This window comes from Canis lupus, chromosome 27, assembly GCF_048164855.1.
Source record: "Canis lupus baileyi chromosome 27, mCanLup2.hap1, whole genome shotgun sequence".
NCBI classification, from domain to species: Eukaryota; Metazoa; Chordata; class Mammalia; order Carnivora; family Canidae; genus Canis; species Canis lupus.
The window spans coordinates 22,837,191-22,850,922 of NC_132864.1; the positions used below are offsets into that span (position 1 = coordinate 22,837,191).

Genomic DNA, 13,732 nt, shown 5'->3' on the forward strand with positions numbered 1-13,732 from the left:
GCTTTTTTCCCTTAACATGCAGTTTGGAGATTCATTCATGCTGTTGAGTGATGCCCACCTTAGTTTCAAACCCCTTCTCGGTTCCTGACCTCTGAGCTGAATTCAGCCTCTTCATATATAAAATGGGGGTGAATGCTGTGAGGTTGAGTGAAGGTCTGCAGAGCGCACAGGACCCATACACAGTAGACACACAGTAATATGTTCTAGATTAGTGTGGGTTTTCTAGTAGACTGCGAGTTCTTTGATGTGGCAGGCACAGATTGCCGCATGCAGTAGGCATTCAGTAAATGCTCTTGATTAGCATAACCTTTCTAGCAGTAAGTTCCTTGTGGACTGAGACTTTATCCATCCACCCTCCACTAATGGCAATGGTCACCATTTATTACAGATGGTGAATCCAGAGGCTCAAAGAAGTACAACAACTTGGCCAAGATCACACAGCCATGAAGAGGCAGAGTTGGAACTGAACCCATGCAGCCTATTCCTGGGGTCCTTATTGTTGTTTTTTTAAATGAAAATATATGGGGCTCTGGGGCACCTGGGTGGCTCAGTGGTTGAGCGTCTGCCTTTGGCTCAGGTTGTGATCCCAGGGTCCTGGGATTGAATTCTACATCAGGTTCCCCACAGGGAGCCTGCTTCTCTCTCTGCCTGTGTCTCTGCCTCTCTCTGTGTGTGTCTCATGAATAAATAAATAAAATCTTTTTTAAGAAAAAGAAAAAAGAAAGAAAGAGAAAGAAATATATGGGGTCCTTACTCTAAATCACTGTACTAAACTCCCTGACAAATAATTTTTCTTTCCTCTCATGATCTCCCTGAACCTTCTCTAACATCCTTGTCCTTTCCTGAGCTCCCCTTGGAGGCAGCATAATGTAAAAAAGAACAACCCCACTACTCTTATATATTTGTTGAGTTCTGTGCCAGTATGCTAAGCACGTCACAGGTACCTGCTCCTGTAGCTCCCTGACCACTCTGTGAGGTAGGTTCTGTGTTTCTCCCCATTTTACAGGTGAGGAAACCAGAGGGTGGCTGAGAGGCTGTGGTTTTGCATCAGGATATCCTCCTTTTGAAGTCCAGCTTGGCTAGACACTCCCTGGGACTTGGGCAAGTGTATTCCCCTTGCCTTGGTCTCCCCCAGAGCCCCTCCTTGACCTGCCGTTTTTTTCTGGACACATCACTCTGATCCCTCAGCAGGGTTTCCCCTTCCTGCTGATCCTAAGGTTTTCTTTTCTTTTCTTTATTTTCCCCCCTTAGTCTATCCCTAGGCCTTAGCAAGCCCAGGCTGCAATTTCAAAAGGAGTTGAGTTCCTTCTTGAAAGGGGCTGGGACCGAGCCCCTCCCCTCCCTCTCTTCCCATAAATACCCCCTGTGTGCAGCGCCCAGGGGCGCGGGGAGGGGGGAGGCAGGCGGCTGACCTGTAATTAGAAACTTTTCTCCCTCCCCAGCCCAGGAGGAGGGAGGGCCCGGGTCTGGGCCAGCCATTTTGTTTGTCATGAATTATTCAGGAGATGGGAAGAGGAGTTGAGAGGGCCCGTCTGCTGACCAGACATCTCAGGCCCTGCCCCAAGCAGAAGCAGCCGAAACCACCCGGCTCTGTCCCCTTTCACCGTTTCAGACTCAGCGTCAACAAGCCAAGTGCTAGGCAACTTTTCCAAGGGGGTTTTCATGAGGGAGATGTGTTCTTCAGCTGAGGAGGGGGCGGTGATGGGGACTTACCCAAGGTCACAAAGCTGGGAAGAGGACAACTGAGCTGGGATTCAAACCCAGGAGGAGGAGAGGATGAGAGCACGGCAGCTGGCCAGGAGAGAGGGTGCTTCTCCTTTCTTTCCCTGCTGTGCCCTTTGCTAAATCTCTAGGATGGGAAGAGGGATAATGCAGAGAGAAGGAACTTCATGGGACACCAATGGGGTGATAGGCAGGCAGGACTTCACATGCAATGTAATCCTCACATCCCTTTGAGAAGGTGTTATTGCGCTCATTTTATGGATTTGGAAACCGAGGCTCAGAGAGATTAATGGAGTTTATTCGAGGACACATACGGCTTGTTAGTGGCAGAACAGAGGATCGAACATCAAACCTAACACAATCCCTCCATGGCACATTCTTTATCCACCACTCCTGGTGGGTGGGAAGATGAGGGGAGGGCACCTAGGATTCTAGGCCCTTAAACCCACAATGATCCTTGGGTTGGACTTCTCTTGTCACAACTTGCGGTATTCATGGCACTAGGTCCATGGTGCTGCTCTGGGACAAGCCCTCTGAGAGTCATGAATGACTCTAAGTGAGCATCAGTATGCTATCTGCCATCCCACACCAGGTAGCCTTTGCAACATAGCACTTTAGAAGGCTTGGAACTTCCTCTTTGGAAGATGCTGGCAATTCTGAGAGACCAGTTCTAAGCGTAGTTTGTAGAGAAGCTAAGAGCACAGGTTTGGGAAAAGGACTACCTGTTTCCACTCCTTAAGATCCTTATGAACTGGGCAGCCTGGATAGCTCAGAGGTTTAGTGCCACCTTCGGCCCAGGGCATGATCCTAGAGACCCAGGATCAGTCCCACGTTGGGCTCCCTGCATGGAGCGTACTTCTCCCTCTGCCTGTGTCTCTACCTCTCTGTCTCTCTGTTTCTCATGAGTAAATAAATAAAATCTTAAAGCAAAAAAAAAAATCCTTATGAACTTGGAACAATTCCTAAAATCTTCTAAGCATCAGTTGGCCCATTGGGGAAGTTAGATTATGATAAGGAATAAACATTACGAGTAACTATGATAATGTGAGGAATGAATATGATAATGTCAATAAAGGATTTAGTATTATACCTGGCACATTGTGAGGGCTCATAAGAGCTCGCTATTATTATTATTATTATTAATTATTATTATTATTCCTGATGACAGCCTCTCCTTAAGCTTGGTTAACAGAGAGGCAGGAACTACCAGATGGTGAACGTGTGTTGTCTTTTGGAAAAAGCACCCCAATTTCCCTGGGGAATTCTCCCTGCCAATATCAGCCTCTGTACCTGGGGTGGGACTTATTTTGCCTTGGTGATCCTGCCTGACCAAAGGATTGGTTCAAAGATGAGCATGTGACCCAATTGACAGCGAATCAGGGGGAACCCTGAGATTTTTAGCAGGAGACAGGCAATCTCTCTTCCAGCAGGGGAAGAAAGCAAGCCTGGAGCTTCTGAGGGCCATCTTGTCACCCTGGAGAAGAGCTTGTGTGCCTGAGAACAGAGCCATAGAAGAAAGCAGAGCCAAGATATGGCAAGGACACTAAATGAAATCCTTGAATGACTAGATCTAGTTGTGAGCCACTAATAATAATTATTATTGGAAAAAAATAATTATTATTGGGACACCTGGGTGGCTTGGTATTTGAGCATCTGCCTTTGGCTCAGGTCATGATCCTGGGGTCCTGAGATGGAGTCCCACATGGGGCTCCCTGCAGGGAGCCTGCTTCTCCTTCTGCCTATGTCTCTGCCTCTCTCTCTGTGTCACTTATGAATATATCAATAAAATATTTTAAAAAATAATTATTATTAACTATTTTTTTGCATCCGTTTGAGTTCTCTGTTGCTTACAACCACAAGTTCTGACTAAATATGCCAATGATTCTCTCTCCCTCTCCCTCTCCCCCTCCCTCCCTCTCCATATATATATGTGTGTGTGTATATATATATATGTGTATATATATATGTGTGTGTATATATATATGATTAAAATGACAGTGTGTGTTGAAGACTCACTTTTAATTATTACTTTTGTTTTACAAACTTAGGTCAAGAGAGAATGTCTAGTAAGACTTTAAGATTCACAACACCTAGGTACAAATTATAGGCCTTTAACTCACTAAACTTATACTGCCATGGAGTCACAGACTTAGAGTCATGGCTTGGCTTTAACCATGGTTTTCCTTTCTGCTTCAGAAAAACATTTAATTTCCACTCTGGGCGTAGTCTATCCCAGCTTCCTTGTGGTGCGCTGTTTCTGTCTGCCTTTTGTCTGCGTGCTGGTGGTGTCAGAGCCGGTAACTATCTGTTTACAGTTTCAGACAGAAGCATTAATTGCCTTTTGAACCTCCCATTTTCCTCTAAGAGCTCCCTACTCGACTGTCTCAACCGTCTTGTTTGTATTTCTTTCTGTACAAAGAGAAATGTCTACTTTTTTTTTCATAAAATCTGACCACCTGCAAATCCCTCCATATTCCCTTTTGAGTAGGCAACATGAGAAAAAAACATGTAGGCAGCAAAATATCTGTGTTGAACAGAGTTTACAGGACAAGTTGTCACAACCCAGAAGCTTCTAGGCCAAACAAGAAGGCAGCTGTGGTGTGGTTAAGAACATTGGAACTGAGTGAGATCAACATTTGAAATCTGGTTTTGCGGCACCTGGGTGGCTCAGTGGTTGAGCATCTGCTTTTGACTTGGGTTGTGATCCTGGGGTCCTGAGATCAAGTCCTGCATCAGGCTCTCCGTGGGGGGCCTACTTCTCTATGTCTCTGCCTCTCTCTCTGAGTATCTCATGAATAAACGAGCAAAATCTTTTTTTAAAAAATGAAATCTGGGATGCCTGGGTGGTTCAGTGGCTGAGCGTCTGCCTTTGGCTCAGGGAGTGATCCCAGGATCCAGGACTGAGTCCCGCATCAGGCTCCCCTCGAGGAGCCTGGTTCTCCCTCTGCCTATGTCTCTGCCTCTCTCTCTCTCTCTCTGTCTCTCTCTCTGTCTCTCATGAATAAATAAATAAAATCTTTTAAATAAAATAAAATCTGGTTTTGTCACTTATTGACTGTGTGACCAGGGGCAAGTTACTTCATTTGCAAAGCCTCAGTTTCCTCATCTATAAAATGGGCATGAGGGACACTTGGGTGGCTCAGGCTGTTACGTGTCTGCTTTTGGCTCAGATTATGATCCCAGGGTCCTGGGATCAAGCCCTGCATTGGGCTCCCTGCTCTGAGGGGAGTCTGCTTCTCCCTCTCCTCCCTGCTTGTGCTCTCTCACACGCTCTCTCTCAAATAAATAAAATTTTATTTTATTTTAAAAAATATTTCATTTATTATTCATGACAGACACACAGAGAGAGAGAGAGAGAGGCAGAGACACAGGCAGAGGGAGAAGCAGGCTCCATGCAGGGAGCCCAATGCGGGACTCAATCCCGGGTCTCCAGGATCACACCTTGGGCCGAAGGTGGCACCAAACCGCTGAGCCACCCGGGCTGCTCAATAAACAGAATTTTAAAATAAATACATAAAACAGGCATGAGAGTACTGGCTTTACAAGGTTGGATAACGTAGCTGCTGACAAAAGCATCTTCCTCTGCCCTTTACTTGCCTGGTGTGGTTCAAAATAATAATAAAACTAGCATTTATTGAAGACTTACTAGCGGCTCAGCTTTATTTCAAGAGGTATTCAGCCTTACCATAAACCTTATGAGGTAGTTACTACTATTAGACTCCCATTTTACAGGAGAGAAAGTGGAGGGTCAGAGAGGGTAGGTAAGTTGCTGAAGTCACACAGCTACAAGACAAAGCTGGGATTCAAACCCAACATTTTCACTCCACAGCCTTATCCCTGCTCATTGCTATACGGCCCCAACAGAGGTAAAAGATACCAATCACCCTCACTGGAGGCCCGGCAGGACCAAAGGCTGGACTTGCTGCCTTTGATGCAAATCGCATCATTCTCTTACTTCCTTGTCTCACTTGTCAACTCTACTCCACAGAAAGCTTGATGTTCCAACAGTCTAGACCTTACCTAATCTTGAGAGGCATGATGGGAATACGGAAATGGCAATTTGGCTTTGGAATCCAAATCCTGTCCTCCCACCACTACCACTGCCACCATCCGCACACACTCCTGCCTTCTGCGTACCAACAGAAAAGAGGAGGAGCCGGGGAGATGGATCCTGTGGGAACCTGAATGCGGGACTCCATGTGCACATACCTCCCTATACGCCTTGCTCAGTCACCCTCATGCCAGCTGAGCAAGCTTGTGAGAACAGGAGCATGCACCCATGCAATCACACTCATAGTGAACACACAGGTACACGTGCAAGTACATGCATCCCCCCATTCACACACGTGCACCTCCACCCATCCCACCCGTGTTGAATTCCTGCACTTGGTCAGAAGTTCATTAAGAAGTGTAGTAGTAGTGGTTAAGTGCATACATTCTAGCTCCTGACTGCTGGGTTTGAATGCTGCTTCTACCATACACCAGCTGTGTGACTCTAGGCAAATCCTCTCTCCTTTGTGTGCCTCAATTTCCCCATCTGCAAATGGGAGTAACAAATAATACCCATTCCCTGAGAGCGTTGTCAGGAATTTTGTATACATTACACATGGTGAACAGCCTTTAAGTGATGTTGTGTTCTTTATCCAATAGGGCAGGTTCCTGAGAAGCAGACTCAGAGATGGAGATTTGCATGCAGAACTTTATTAGGATGTGCTTTTGGGCCAACACCCATGGAAAAGCAGAGAAGGAAGCAGTTATAGGGAGAGTCTGTGAGGCAGTCTTCATGGACGCTTCAGCCACCCCAACGGAGGCTCTGAAGCTCAGATGGTCCACTAGAGTTACCCTGAGCTGACGAGAGGGGGCTGAATATTTATACCTGTGTTGAGCAGTCCAAGGATATGAGCTGCCCTGAGAAGCTGGCATGACCTCAGTGCGACAGGTCCCCTTAACTATGGGCAAGTTGCAGAGAGGGACTTGGCTGTGAGCCATCAGTTACCTCCTCCTGCAGCTAGGGACATACATGTCTCTGTCCTAAAGGTGGGGACCAGGGCAATGCACCACAGCATCTGCTACATGGTTTCCCAAACCATGGCCGAGGGAGTCCAGTCTCCCCTCTGCTCATCACTGGATTCCAAACGAGGACCCTGAAAACAGTGAATTGAGGAACAGGAACCTCAGCTTTCCCAGAGTTGGCCCTCAAACCAAACTGTTTGCTTTTGCCTCTGTATTCCACCACATTGTATTCAAATTTTTAGAGATTTTATGTATTGAGAGAGAGACAGAGACAGAGACAGAGACAGAGACAGAGAGCATGTGATCACAAGCGGGTAGAGGGGCAGAGGCAGAAGCAGACTCCACACTGAGCAGGGAGCCCAATGTGGGGCTCGATTCCAGGACTCCGGGATCATGACAAAGCTGAAGGCAGATGCTTAACCGACTGAGCCATCCAGACCCTCCTCATTGCACTTTTTTCAAATTCAGGATCCCATTTAGCACATCCTTAAATAGTAATAAGTGGCGTGATGAACCAGTTCTAAGTACTTTAAGTGGATTAACTCATTTAACACAACAGCCCTGTGAGGTTGATATGATATTGTTATCTGCATTTTATAGAGGAGAAAACGAAGACACAGAGAGGCTAGGTAATTTGCCTAAGGTCACATGGTTTATATGCAGTGGAGCCAGGAATCAGGGAGTCTGGTTCCAGAATTCAGTCTTAACCAGGACACTCCTGTGATTATCAATTAGTGTTAACATGGATGATGGATACCCATGGATGTCCCTGGGATGGATAGATGGATAAAGAGAAGGACTGGAAGATGAATAGACAAATCAATGGATATATGAATGCATGCGTGAATGCATGGAGAGATGGATGGATGGATGGATGGATGGATGGATGGATGGATGGATGGATGGATAAGTGGATGGATGGATGGATGGATGGATGGATGGATGGATGCCTACTGTCCTGGCCTTCCTGGAATTTTCCATCCCACCAGTTGCCTCTCCATCCTTGGCATCAGAGCATCTGGATCCACACAAGCAGGGAGCACAGCACAGCCTTGAGCAGGGAAGACAGATCTAGATCTTCACTTCCTGGGGCTCTGACCTCCAGTCAACAGATGATGGGACAATGTGACAGAAGGCAATGTCAGAGGCAACTGCAGAATCCCAGGCTTACCAGGTCTGTGGCCCAGAAAGAGTTTCTCTCTCTCTCTCTGCCATAGAGGCTTTGTCTGTAAAATTCAGTTTCTGGAACTTCTAGGCCAGACTCCCTACAATTCTTTGAAGCGGGAACTCAGACTAGGATATTAAGTTTTTGCTTACCTGAGGGGATCAGCTGATTCCAATTCACTTCTTCCAGACATCATCTCCTTCTCCACTGTCTCTTTTCGGGGTCCTTCTCAGAATGCACTCCTTCTTTGGGCATTTTCCTTCTTCTCTTCACTCATCTCTTTTATGTTCATCTTAATACTTCATACTTCTAACCATGGAATGGCCATGGCTGAACATGCATTGGGGCTGCCTGATTTCCTCCCTGCCTGGGCATGTGGGTGCTTAACTATTTTCTTTCTTTCCTTCTTTCTTTTCTTCTTCTCCTTCTACTCGTCCTTGTCCTCGTCCTCCTCATCCTCCTCGTCCTCCTCATCCTCCTCGGCCTCCTCGTCCTCGTCCTCCTCCTTCTTCTTCTTCTGATGGACAGGCAGCACCCAGCCCTGGAGGGGAGACACACAGCTGGAGCTGTGGTTCTGAGAGACTGAGTTTTTTTGGAACCCACAAGCCCCACAGGAAGATTTTTCTAAGACAAAGAATTTTGGAGCGCCTTCAGTCCCAACTCCCTGGATTAGCGCCCTGTGAGCAGACAATGGAGCATAGTGGGAAAAGGTCCAGCAATCTGAGCGAGGCTACTTCTCGGGGCAATTCACATCCCCTCTTTTGCTTCAGTTTTTCTATCTAGAAAATGGGAGTTTGATCGGTCTATAAATTTATGCAAAAGAAATCCGTTTGCTTGATTCAAATCTCAGCCACCCCACTTCCCAGCTACATCATCTTGGGAGTACAGTTGCCTCCGTAAACCTCAGTCTCTTCATCTGTAAATTGGGGATGAGAGACCACCCACCTTTTAGGGTTCTTGTGGAAATTAAATTGATAATGTATGTCAAGTGCGAAGCACAGAGCAAATGCTCAGCAGTTGGGGATAGTTGCTGAAATGTTAGGAGAGAAAGGGGAAAGCCACAGCAGACAGGCAGAGAAATATAAATTCAGGTGTTCCCACCCAATCTTGTCAAGCTGAACTCTCTCCTTCCCATCTTTTCTCCTCCTCCAGAATGCCTCTGTTCATTGTACACTCAAGGAATGATTGAATGATGCTTGTTAAGAGCCTGAAAAAGGAGAGCTTGACTGGCTTAGTTCTTAGAGCACGTGACTCTTGATGGGAGGGGGGGTTGTGAGTTCGAGCCCCACACTGGGTGGAGAGATTACTGAAAAATAAAATCTTAAGAAAAAAAGAGAGCCTGAAAAACAGACATACCCTTTAGCCTAGTAACTCTGCTGCTGAGATATGAAGATACTATTTGACATAGAGGAAAAAATGTAAGTATAACCTGTTCATCTGAGTTGTTTATAATCACAAAAACTTGGAAACAACTTAGCTATCACTAAGAGGGAAATGTTTGAGTGAAGGACTTTTTGTTTACGGCTGTGATATTTTGTAACTATTAAAATTATATTTGTGAATCGTTTATAATAACAGAAGAGCATATAAAAATGCATGAATGAATAAAAGGAAAACAAATTTACATATATAGAAGGAATGGTGTAAGAAAAAAAAAAAGCAAAAACAAAATCAACTCCCCAAAGAAAACGCTGCAGGGAAGCATTCAAAGTTTATACACGAAAATGTAAACAGTGGTTATTTCTGAATAGCAGGGTTTGAGTGGTATTTATTTTCTAACTTTTGTACAAATGCATCGTTTGTGTATATTTTCCATTAGTATATTTTTTTAAGTTAACAAAATATATTTAGAAGTAAAACTAGAAAGAAATAAACCAAAATGTTAATAATGCTTGTCTTCAGATGGTAATAGGGAATTGTATTTTTTAAAATCAATGCTGCATTTCTTTAATGAACTTTGTGTTTATTCTGTGAACATCATATTTTCCTTAATAAACATATATTAGAACTGTATATAGCTAGAGTACTTTTATTAGTTTTTTTTTTTAATTTTTATTTATTTATGATAGTCACAGAGAGAGAAAGAGAGAGAGGCAGAGACATAGGCAGAGGGAGAAGCAGGCTCCATGCACCAGAAGCCTGATGTGGGATTCGATCCGGGGTCTCCAGGATCGCGCCCTGGGCCAAAGGCAGGCGCCAAACCACTGCGCCACCCAGGGATCCTTATTAGTTTTTTAAATTACAAATATATGCTCACATTAAGAAAAATTCAATTGATACACAAAGGTGTGAGGTGAAAAGTAAAAGTTCTTGACTCCTTTATACCCCTTAGTCTCCTTCCTCAAAAGTAACCATTACCAGTTTCATGTGTGTTCTTCCAGAAAATTTCAATTTTTTGTGCATATACATTTAGGTATAATCATATATATATATATATATGGAGAGGGAGAGATTCACACAATATAAATTATTCTGAAACTTGCTTTGTTATTCAAGGCAGCATAAATTTTGGGGTATCTTGACATGTGTGATATTCTCTTATAATGCCTACAAAACATTCTACTGTAACGGCACATGATAATTTCTTTAATTAAGCCCCTACTGATGATCATCGAGGTTGCTGGTGAGCATCAATATTATTGCTAGCTTACGCTTTTATAAACACTGCTACAATGAACGTATTTGCTTATATTATTTACCTTTTCCCACCCCGTGAGCACATCTGTAGAATAGATGTGGAACTGTTGGGGATCCAAGGGTTTGTGTATTTTTAAATTTCAAGATACTGCCATGCATTAACATAAATACATAGAAGACACATGAAAAGACAAATGGGGAAAAAAACCTCAACGTGTTAAGGTTGTGCCAAAAGTGCGCAGTGCAAGTGCGCAAAACAAACACACAGAAGTAAACCCGAAAAGCTTGGCGTAGAAATAAATCATCAAAGGCCTTTTACTTAAATATTAAAAGTGACTTTCTTTGGAGGGGATCGTGGATGGTTTTTATACTTTATTTTCTCAACGTTTTACACTATGAATTTCTTTACTCCTCAGAAAACCGTATCGCAGATATTATGAAAAGTATCTCTCTTTTAATTATGAAAGACAACACACAGTCATTGTAACAAGTCAAAAAGAAATGAGTTACAAAAAGTGTTAATAATGTCCCTCTCCTTGTCTCCGAATTCATTCCCCGAGGTAAACAACGTTCAGGGCCCCGTGAGAATACCTCCTTACTTTTTTTTTTTTTTTTTTCTAGAGCATGTTATTTTTACACAGGAAAAGAAAGAAGGAATAAAAGACCTTGGAGGGGGGAATCTTTTTTTTTTTTTTAATGTAAGGCCTCCCCTGGGCCTTTCGCAGACCATCGCTCCCTACCTCCCACTCTGCCAAAGCTGTTTGCCCTCTTTCCACGTCCAAACGTCTTGGCGTCAAAGAAACCCCCTTGGGGCCCTGCTCCCCGGAGGCACCTGCGCCTCCTCCCTGGCCCGAGCGCAGCCGAAATCAAGGCCAGGCCAGGACGCGCGCGCCCCGGGCCGACCCGGGACCCGGGGCCCGCGGAGAGCCGCCGCTCCCCAGCCCGCGGAGCGAGGGGCCCAGGCCGGGCCTCCCTGGCCGAGGGTGGAGTCTGCGCCGGCCCCGCTCCCGCCCGCTTTCTCCAGGAGTAATTAAGAGTGAAATCCTCCTCCCGGTGACCCCGGTGCTCCGGGCCCGGGCTGATTTACACATGAAAGGTCTACGGAGGGCCTGGGCTTTCTCCTTTTCACATTCACAATGAGGCGCGGCCTATAAATAAAACCTCTCGGAGAAACAAGAGGCTTCAAAAAATGTCTTTGTGTGTGTGTGTGTGTGTGTGTGTGCGCGCGCGTGTGTTTTAGAGACAGAGACAGAGAGACCCAGAGGGCGAGGGAGAGCTGGAAAGAGCTAGAACCGGGAAGAGGGAGAGGGACATCCCAGTAACAACGACTGTTTATTGAGCGCTTACTGTGTGCCCGGCATCCGCACATCATCCCCGTAAGAAAGACCTGATGGTCCCTATTTTACAGGTGGTGAAACTGAGGGTCAGGGAGGGGAGGACCCGCCCAGGTTCCGCGGTGAATCGGGAGGTAAGCTTGGACCCGGGGGTGGGGTGGGGGCGATGAGCCGCGGAAGATGTTCTCTTTCTTTTTCTCTTTCTTTCTTTTTCTCTTCTTTCTTTCCTTCCTTCTTTCTTTCTTTCTTTCTTTCTTTCTTTCTTTCTTTCTTTCTTTCTTTCTTTCTTTCTTTCTTTCTTTCTTTCTTTCTTTCCTTTTCTTCTTTTCTTTCTTTCTTCTTTTTTTTTTTTTTTAGATTTTATTTATTTATTCATTTTGAGAGAGACAGAGAGAGGCAGAGACACAGGCAGAGGGAGAAGCAGGCTCCATACAGGGAGCCCGACGTGGGACTCGATCCCGGGACTCCAGGGTCACGTCCTGGGCCAAAGGCAGGCGCCAAACTGCGGAGCCACCCAGGGATCCCCGAGGTTCTCTTTCTTTATCACGACAGTGGTCACAGCTCTGTGGATATTTGTCAAAAGTCACAGAGCTCTACATCTGAAAAGGGAGAATTTGACTCTACGTAAAGTGTACTGCAATAACCTGACCCTTAAATGATCGAATAAAAATAAACCACAAGAGTACAAGACCCCCGCCCCAAAGACGCTAATGGGCTTTAATTGATGAGGTCCCCTGGGTATTTGAGGGCCTCTCTCTATACCTTTTCCGCCTCTAAGCAGGGCTGTTTTCCTCATTTCCTCTGTATCTTCAGGCTCAGGGCCCCATACTGGGGAAATGTAGACACTGGGGAAATATTTGCTTGCTTAATGAATGAATGAGCCAAATCATTCTCTCTGGACTCATTTCTCCAGCTACAAAATGAGAAATTGATGAAACGCTAAGATGGACACCTTTCAATCAACTTAGAGGTCACCTCCTCCAGGAAGCCTTCCAGGTTTCCTCTCCCACTCCTGAACTGGATCAAGTGCCTCTTCTGGGCTCTCGTGGAGCCAGGTTGTATTTCCATGTCTGCACTGACCCTACTGTACGGTATTTATCTGCTTCTGTGTGTCGTTTATTTGAATATTCAGGTTTTCTGCAGTAGGGTCCATGTCTGTTTTGCTCTTCTCTGTACATTGCCTGGCACATCACAGGTGGAATATCTGATGAACTAATGATTTGATGCATTATTAGTTCTGGTCGGAGGTCCGAAACTGAATCATGCTAGTGTTGGCTGAAGCTGGGGGAGGGTCCAAAGCAGCAGAAATGGCCAGGGTATAGAACTAGGAAATCCTGGTGCAGCAGGGATTAGTTGAAAGGCCTGACTTCTGGAGCACCTAGAAAACAATCCTGCCATGACTTCTGCAGGAAATTCAAGTCTTCTCCCACATGAGGCAAGGGAGTTGGGAGAACAGCCAGACTCTGGAAGACAGGTTGGGGGTGGGGGCAGGGCCAGCCCTGGGAGCCGCCAATCTGCCTACATTTGTTTGGGGCAGAGGATGGATTGGGACACATGGGACACATGGAATTGGTCAGCTTTCAGATCTTCTTAGCTGTCATTCAGCCTCATCAAGCCTCAGTCTCTGCATCTGGGTAGTGGGGAGAGTATAATTGTACCTAGTTGAACACATTTGTTAGGAAGGCAAAGGGTCATAATGAGGTCAAAGTGCATGCTATTGTGTAGGTGCTCAGAAATATTTTATTTATTTATTTATTTTTTAATTTTTTTATTTATTTATGATAGTCAGAGAGAGAGAGAGAGAGAGAGGGGCAGAGACAAAGGCAGAGGGAGAAGCAGGCTCCATGCCCCGGGAGCCCGA

The 13,732-nt window shown here is 45.4% G+C and overlaps 1 long non-coding RNA gene across 2 annotated transcripts in view; it reads left to right on the plus strand.

The window, feature by feature from the left end:
* Positions 1–13,732, plus strand: part of LOC140619433 (uncharacterized) — a 52,088-nt gene that overhangs the window by 36,814 nt on the left and 1,542 nt on the right. Inside the window, exons 6-7 of one of the 2 annotated variants that reach the window (XR_012019338.1) lie at positions 11,946–12,005; positions 12,785–13,596. This is a non-coding gene — a long non-coding RNA (uncharacterized lncRNA). Of the gene's footprint in view, positions 1–388; positions 3,144–11,945; positions 12,006–12,784; positions 13,597–13,732 lie in introns of those variants that run through there. The other variant, XR_012019336.1, reaches the window with a different exon arrangement.